This window comes from Asparagus officinalis, chromosome 7 (assembly GCF_001876935.1).
Source record: "Asparagus officinalis chromosome 7, Aspof.V1, whole genome shotgun sequence".
Taxonomy (NCBI): Eukaryota; Viridiplantae; Streptophyta; class Magnoliopsida; order Asparagales; family Asparagaceae; genus Asparagus; species Asparagus officinalis.
Window position 1 is genome coordinate 140,304,113 of NC_033800.1, and position 9,351 is coordinate 140,313,463.

A 9,351-nucleotide genomic window follows, 5' to 3' on the forward strand; every position below is an offset into this window, starting at 1 on the left:
CATGCGACGCGACTACCCACACTTGTTCGAGCAGGTAAAACCGATATGACTTCTTACTTGAATAATTATATTATGTTTTGATACTTATATTTAACACTAGAATGAGGGTACTTTTACTTAATTCTTAATCTTTCGGAACACGTGGTATATACATGGGGGGTTCCTTGTTTGGATTTTTCGCCCGACGTACTAGTTCCGTTAGATTAGGGGTTAGGTAACAATATCATCATTTTAGATCGTTAAATATGAATATCGCTGTGTGCTAACTAAAATTCAGTATTATAAAATGTGTATGTGTGCGGGTTAGTAGATTAGGGGTTAGGTAACAATATCATCATTTTAGATCGTTAAATATGAATATCGCTGTGTGCTAACTAAAATTCAGTATTATAAAATGTGTATGTGTGCGGGTTAGATTTAATCCTTGTCATATCTTTCTTGTATCTTTATGAGTTAGATATGATTTCTGAATTTCGAGGACGAAATTCCTTTAAGGGGGGAAGAATGTAAGACCCCGTAGATTTTGATCATGTTTATGTGCATCAGTAATGGGTTTGAGTGTGCAAATTTCATTATATGCAGCAGAACCATCATATGCAGTTTTTAGTCCATGAGTCGACCCATGATTTTCATGAGTCGACTCACGAAATCGAGTCCTGTTGCCTTTTGTTTCTGCTGAGTCGACTCATTATGTTACGAGTCGACCCAGGAAGTCATGAGTCGACCCATGACTGTGATGAGTCGACTCATTGAGGATTTTCCAGTTTTCTCAGTTCGGGTTTGTTGCGTTTCGGGTCAGGTTTTATCCACTTATATATATACTCCCCTACCCGAAATCACCTCATTTCCATCAGTTTCCCCAGAAACCCTAGTCCCCCTCTCTCCTCTCTAAAACCCTAGGTGTTCTTGGAGATTTTGGGGCGTTTCGAAGGCTTTCTCAGCGGCTTTGTGAGGATTTCAGAGAAGGGATCTGTTCTTCATCATTTCTCAGGCGAGTAACATCTCGCCAAACCCCTCTCCCACGTTTTTAATAGTTTACAATGGTTTTCCATGAGTTTTATTGAGCCCAAGACTTATTTTCAAGTATAAAACAATGTTCTTGTTAGGGTAGATGCTAGAAATCATGTGTTTCAGATTTTAAATCCCCACCCACGAATTTTTGAAGAAAAACCCAGATCTGGAAATATTTCTAAGAAATAAAAACATGAGTTTTCTTTTTGATCAAATGCCCTTTTTCATGTTTAGGGGTAAATTGTTAGATTTAACACATAAGTAAATGTTCCTTATGCTATATGTGAATTTATCTCTGTATCATAGTCTAGAATTGATGGTTATAAAGATGTAGATTAGTGAATTAGAGGGAAGAATCGTGTTGGTGAATTTAACTTGTATTATATGCAGATTTCAGCCCGTAGGTCGACTCACGACTCATCACGAGTCGACTCATCAGGTTGAGTCGACCCATGACTGTCATGAGTCGACTCACAGAGTCCTTTTCTGATATCAAATGTGTTCTGTTGAGTCGACTCATATTTGAGTACGAGTCGACTCATCATAGTATTTTCTTTCTGTTTCGTTCATGCTTCTGTTTAAATTACATGTTGGGTGTATATAAGTATTTATGCATACGGTGATTATGAATTCACCTGTTCATGTGAGATGATACTTTGAACACGAGTTTAAGTCAGTACAGCAGAGTTTGGTACGCAGTCCTCGTGTTGGACTATGATCCATAGAAGTCCTCGTGTTGGACTATAATCCATTTCAATCATGTATTAGACTTTTGCTAAACCTTGAGCACGTTATTCAATAAAGTTGGATATACGACACATTGTATTTGGCCGGGACATGATAGCTACCTAGGTTGATCATGGCACCTATTGTAGCCTTGTTTCACTTACATGTTATTGGTAGAGATGGGCATGTTTTCCTTTTCCTTATTTTTCTCTTGTAACTAGCTTCGGGTTTTGTACTTAGGGATCTACAATTTGAGATACAAGGTATATACATGAGGGTTTCCTTGTTTGGATTATTTCGCTCGACGTACCTATGCTCGTGTTGTATTTCCCTAAGTACTAAGACCCGTTAATGTTTGTATAAATGATTTATATTACATTGTATTAACTGTATTTTCATATACAACGAGCCCTATCCCTTGGGGTTGGTTGTGATGTTGCTCGCTAGCGCTTTGACGCTCGTTGTCCCTCCCCCCTTTCAGGTAACGAGCCAGGAGCCCGGAGGGTCGCAGGTTGAGGACGACCCTTGCTAGTGTCTTTTGATCCTCTCATTAGATGTATTTTATTTTCTTTCTCCACTTGAGATATTTTAGGCTAGAGAGCTATATGCTCTAGAGTTGTAAAGGCTGTGTGCCTTATTTTTCCTGTATCAGTCATTATGTATTTTGAGGCATGTGAGATCTCCAGATTGTCATTTCTTTTCACTTCAGACTTGTCTATGCATTTTAGTTTATTGTGTTGATGTGATGTGTTAAATTGATGTTCTATCATTGTACCAAGTTTCTGCTATAAAACCTTTTACTTGCCTTGTACCTACATCTGTTGTTGACTCCACTAGAGAGATAGTGATTGTGATGGTGAAACATGTTATTGCACGGTGTGGTGCATGGCAGGTTTGACATTCCTGGTTTCACCTCGGACTGCAGCCTTGTGTGAACCTAGGGGCGTCACACACCATACCAGTGATGGGAAGAGGGAGAATTCTCATCAAGTTGAAGAATGGAGATCACAAGTTTATTTTTGATATGTTCTATATACCGAATATGAAAAACAATCTATTCAATATAGGCCAACTTCTCGAAAAGGAGTACGATATGTGCTTTCCTGCTAATCAATTCTTAGTCTTTGATAAAAGAGGTGTATTTATCTTTAAAATTCCAATGATGAAGAATCGTATGTTTCGAGTTGATATCATGAACGATGTTTATTAGTGCTTTAATACTATTGTTAAATACGAGTCTTGGTTGTGGAATCTTTATTTTAAATATCTAAATTTTCACAGTTTGAAGTTACTTTTTCAAAGTAATTTGGTGAAAGATTTGACCATTGCAGATCATTCTGAGAAGTTGTGTGAATGTTATATTCTTAGAAAGTAACACAGATTATTCTTTGGTGCTGAAAATACTTGATGTACAACAAAGCACCTTGAGCTTTTCTAGTTAGATGTGTGCAGCCTTATGAACACTGAATAAATGGTAACAATCGGCCTTCCTTACTTTTATTATGATTTCACAAGGAAATATAGTCTACTCTTTGCAACGAAAATTTGAAGTCTTTGACTGTCTCATGAGCTTTAAGGCTCTAGTTAAAAAGGAAAGTTGTAATTTTATCAAAGTGCTGTGTACAGATGGTGGAGGTTAATATACTTCTAACAAGTTCAATAAGTATTGTGCAGAACAGTAAATAAAGTGTGATTTTACTTTTTCCTACACACCTCAGCATAATGGTGTTATTGAACGAAAAAACAGAACCATAATTGAGATGGAGTGAAGCATGTTAAAAGCTAAGTATGCTAAATTCTTTGTATGGTGAAGCTGTCTCAAGCACTATCTTTTTGTTGAATAGATCACTAACAAAGAGCATCGATAATCTCATTCTTGAAGAGGCATGGTGATAATCATATTTTATTACAATTTTATACCCTTATTATCTATTTTTAATGAATAAATATACCACTAATAATTGTTTTTATCTTTAATTGTAGGTTAATAAAGAATAAAGCCCAAAAATCCCATCTCTCAACAAAAGCTCATGAATTAAATGAAGAACACAAGCAAGAGCCAAAAATCCCAAGCCCAGAATCAAGCCGATTAGCTTGTAGAAGCCAGAGAAAATAAAAAAATCAAATATGAAAACAAAATGTATTCAAGATGGTTGGCCGCAAAGAAACGATGATATCTCTCAATCCAGAAGGCGGAATTTAACATATTATATATGAAAATCGTCTATCTCGACAAGACGAAGCCATCTGTAGAGGCAGATTTTTGATTGGACATCGATTCTAGCATAGATACTGGCATCGATACCAGCATCGATGCTGGTATCGATACTGACGAGTCAGTTACAGATTAATGGCTGATTTTTGATGGTTTTGGATAAAGATTCAATCTAATGGCTCTTATTCACTGATGTTTACTATAAATAGGGGTAGAGAGTGAGGAGTTAGGGTGTGAAAATTTTTATAACTCCTTTTGGAGAAGAGGGCTACTCTTAATTGAGAAGGCCTTCCAAATTTATAACTTTTTGTTACAATTAATAAAAGAATTTTTTCACCACTTTAATTTTTTTTTTCTTCTCTTTGTTGGATGATGAAGATGAAGATGAAGATGGAGATTAATTTGAATATTTTTTTTTCTTTTTTCTCTTTTATTGCTTATTAGTTTAGATTTATTTTCATACTTGTAATTAGATTTTATTTTCTTATTTAAATAGCCAAGAGGCTAGAACCCTGTTGCCTTAGATTTATTTCATGCTTATAGATTAGATTTATTTTATGCTTATAGAGTAGATTTATTTTTTTGTATTTAATTCTTGTAATTTATTTTGTAGTTTAGATTTTATAATTTATTTTGTAGTTAGATTTTAATTTCTTACACTATTCACCTTGAGGCTAAAACCCTCTTGGGTTTAGTTTTTCTTTTTGTTTATTTTTAATTTCTTTGATTCGCCTTTAGGCTAGAACCCTCTAGGGGATCACCATTTTCTAAGAAGTGGATTCAATTCTAGATTACCCATATCTTTAATTGAATCCGCCATCTTTACTTTCTTGAATTTTATTTTCATTCTTGATTTTTTTTTTTTGATTCTTGATTTTATTCATCTCTCCCTGTGGAAATCATTCATTCATTGTCACATCCACTCTCACTTACATTTTGTGCCTATTTACACACTATCACCTTCTTAATCTCTTCACAATCACATTCACTCATCACTCATATTTGTCACATACACAACATAAGAATCGATTTTATATTTTCTCCTACAAAACACCTTTCTCGTGTGATCGATATCTTTATACTATAACTTGACACGGTTGTGCACTTGCAACATTTTTGGTACATGTTTATGTCGTATTAAGTTTTTGACGTCGTTGCTAGGGAAGGTGCTTAAGAAGGTTTTAATTATTTTGGTTCTTTAACTTGTGTGTTTATTGTGAAGGAAACGCTTGGAGCTTGAAGATCGCGGATTGGAGAACTAGGATTTAAAGATTTGCTTGTAGGTAAGTCTTCTTTCTAGAATTTTTACTTCCACCCTTTAGCTACTTCTTCACAATTAGAGACAATTAGGACTTAAAAAAAGATTTTATTTTCGTTGACCATAATAAAATCCACCCTCCACTTTGACATTTACTACTAAGATAATAAATTCAAACAATTTTCCCCTTCTCATTTGTTTGATTGTTAACCCTAATTAAAAAAAGATATTTTTTCTTTTCCATCCTTTTTAGTTGCTTTTAATTCATAGGGTTGCATTTCATATTGTTAGTAGGAATTCACCAAGTAATTTGAGCATTTTGATTTGGCACATACTTAAAAATATTTTTAAGGGTAAAACTCCATAATCAAGATAAGGTAAGGGATTTCATCACCTTTTCCTTAGCCCAAAAATCACTAATTTCTTACTACACCACCCAAGCCTAATAAAACTCATTAGATGTTGGCCCTAAGGATTCGAGCTTAATAAGGAACAAAGAATCTTTAAGTGAACAGGTTTAACTTTTCTTGGATTAGTTGGTGTCTAAGGCAATGTTTAGAGGTTGCGTAAAGCGCTCCGTAAGGAACGAGGTACTTAATTGATCTCTGATCACTCTCTAGTATTATCCTTACCTGGCTAACTATCCGGGTAAAACTTTAATCTTTTTACTTAAGGAATTTTTGGTTAGGAGCTAGTCTAATTGAGTTAGGCTTAACCCTAGAGTTAGAGTGATTGAAAAGTGATTGATTTTGATTTGTTTTAGTTAGGATTTTCCTCTTTTTCCATTCTCTCCTAAAAAAAACTAACTTTTATAAAAAAAGGTATAAAAAGAAATAGTTTTGGTGTATGCAAACTTGGGTTAGAGATAATTCTTATCGTTTAATTCATTTTGAACCAATCATAAAAATGACGTATCCTAATCCACCCGTTCTTTAAGATATGTGCTATCCCATTAGGAATGTAATCCCCTCTTGCATTGGGCTCCCCGAAACAAATGGAATAAATTTTGAGCTTAGACCGCATTACATAAACATGCTTCCCAAATTCCTTAGAAATGAAACAGAAGATGCATATATTTTTATCTCGTTATTTGAGGAAGTATGTATCATGATTAAAATGAAAGAATTAATAGAAGATGCGATCAAACTCAGATTTATTCCATTTGCTCTCAAAGACAAAGCAAAAAAAAAAAAAGGCTGTATAGCTTACCCATAAATTCTATCACCACTTGGGAGGAATTTATCACCATTTTTTTAAAGAAATTTCTCTCGATCCATAAAACGGTGAAGCTAAGAAATAACATCATGAATTTTAAAATTGTCCCGGGAGAACCTTTTTGGAAGTATTTTGACCGATTTAAAGATCTTCTCATCCAATATCCTCATCACGGTTTGGAAAAATGACGATTGTGCCAAATAATTTATGAAGGATTAGATTATTTTGCAAAAACTTCCTTAGAATCAATGTGCCACGGGGATTTCATGAGGAAAAATACTGATGAAGCTTGGGAGTTTTTAGAGAGTCTTTCTGAAAAAACCATACAATGGGAACACTGTGATGACCGAGTGTCATCAGTTCCCCAACCCAAGTCCAGTGGTATTTCTTTAGAGTCGAACATTGCATCTGAAGCTAAGATGGCCACAATCATGTGTAGGTTAGAAGCTTTAGAAATCAAGGAAAGAGCCCCGGCTCAAATCAATCAAGTTTTAGCCTCAGGATGTCACAACTGTCTGTCACCATCTCATGTTTCAGAAGAATGTCCTCTCTTAGGAAATAATCAGCTATTAGGACAGGTCAATGCTACATTCCAGCGTTATGCAAATGATCAATTCTCTCCAACCTACAACCCAAGTTGGAGAAATCACCCAAACTTTGCATGTAATCAGGGAACTCACTCCGGAACTCAAAACTTCACTCTCTCTTCAAACCAACAATTTCCTAGGGGAAACACAGTTCCTTTCAATTCTCATCCATAATTTCAACAACCCAATCTGCCGTATCAAAATCAGTCTCTGTTTCATCAAGCTGTAATTCAGACTCCTCATAATCCAGATCAGGATAAACGTCTCAATGTCTTGGAAAGGGGTTTGGAAACCATAATTAAGGCCTCCACTCAAACCACAAATATGTTGACTCAAACGTCTAAAACTCTGAATTCCTTCATGCATTCAACTGGACAAATGTTCAACTCCAACACTCAAGCTATAGTTAGATTAGAATCCCAACTTGGTCAACTAGCTAGTGTCGTGAGTGAGAGAGAGAAAGGAAAATTTCTGAGTCAACCTGTGGTCAACCCTAAAGACACAGGATGCAGTTCATCCTATGAAGCTCAAGTGAATGCAATTCATTCACTTCGGTCAGGTAGACAGGTTCATAATCAAGTGAGAACTCCTCCAAGTCAAACTTTTGATCCAATACAAATTCCTTCTCCTTCTCCTTCTGATGAATCTATTCAACAATCACCCCCCTCAGATGATCAAGAACCTAAACCCAAACCTGAGCCTGCTTTTGATAGATTTAGACCAGTTGCTCCCTTTCCAGATATACTCAAGCCTAGGAAACACTCTACACAGGAGGAGAAGATCCTAGAAACATTCAAGCATGTTAAGGTCAACATTCTTCTCTTAGATGTAATTGAACAAATTCCATCTTATGCTAAATTTTTAAAAGAATTATGCACTAAGAAGAGGAGAATAAATGTTCCAAAGAAAGTCTTTTTAGCCGCCAATATCAGTGAAATGCTATCAAATCCCATACCTTTGAAACATAAAGATCCAGGTTTCCCCATCATTTCATGTATCATTGGTATTACTCACATTGATAAGGTGCTTTTAGACTTAGGGGCCAGTGTCAATTTGCTTCCATATTCAGTCTACCAGTAATTAGGTCTAGGTGTACTGAACCCAACCAGATGTACCTTACAGTTGGCTGATAGATCTGTTAAGGTCCCTATGGGTGAGTTAGATGATGTTCTGATTAAGGTTGGATATTTTATTTTTCTAGTAGATTTTGTAGTCTTGAAAACACAGCCTGTTTTCAATCCCAAAGGACAGATACCTGTCATCTTAGGACGACCTTTCTTAGCCACTTTTAATGCTCTCATCAACTATAGAACTGGTCAAATGAAACTGTCTTTTGGGAATTTGACTGCTGATCTCAACATTTTTAATCCAGGTGACCAGCTAAATAATCAGTCTCTAGAAATAAATTACATTCAGGAAAGATCAGAAGAAGAAGAGTCTAATTTAAGTTTTGAGGAAATTTTTGGTGAGGAGTTGGAAATTTTAGAAATAGCAGATCAGGTCTTTGAGAATAATGAAACTGTGTTAAATATTTGCTGCTTTGAATTAAATTTTGAAGAACTCTTTCTTGATGAATTTAGATTCTAGGAAAATAATCAACAACCAAATTTTTAGAACTCAACCATGAATCTTGGGGTTGAGGAAAATGCTACAGAAGAATTGGTTGTTAGAAAACAAAAATTCACAGTACAAGAGTCTAAGTTCATTAAGAAATACAAAATGCACGATACCAATAATACTTACCTTACTTTGTTGCAAGAATTACTGAACACCCCTAAATGCTTGGAATTTTAAATTATTGATTATATCATTCTGAATTTATTTAAAATCTTGGGAAGAATTTTCAACAATAAGGTAGGATTCAATGTAGAATACGAGCTCTTCATATTGAACACTTCATGAATGTAGAATACGAGCTCTTCATATTGAACACTTCATGCTACATTGTTTGTTTTGTTTATTTCAGAATAACAAAAAGAATTTATTCTTCTCTCTTTGTTTTGTTTATTTCAGAATAACAAAAAGAATTTATTCTTCTCTCATTTGAGAGTTTCTTGTTCAGTTATAAAAAAAGAAAAAAAAAGAAAAAAAGAAGGAAAAAAAGAAAAAAAAAGAATAAATTTCTGATTCTATCATCCTCAGACCAAAGGTAATTGCATATTTTTATCAGCCAACCAAATATAAGTACTTTACTTCTTAACTGTTTTACTTTGTGCATCATAGAATTTGCATTGAGGACAATGCAAAATTTAGGTGTGGGGGTGGGAATTAGTTATTTTTTTCCTCTCTTTATTTTACACTTTTAGTTGCGTTTTTGTCATTTTTTCCTTTTCCTTAAA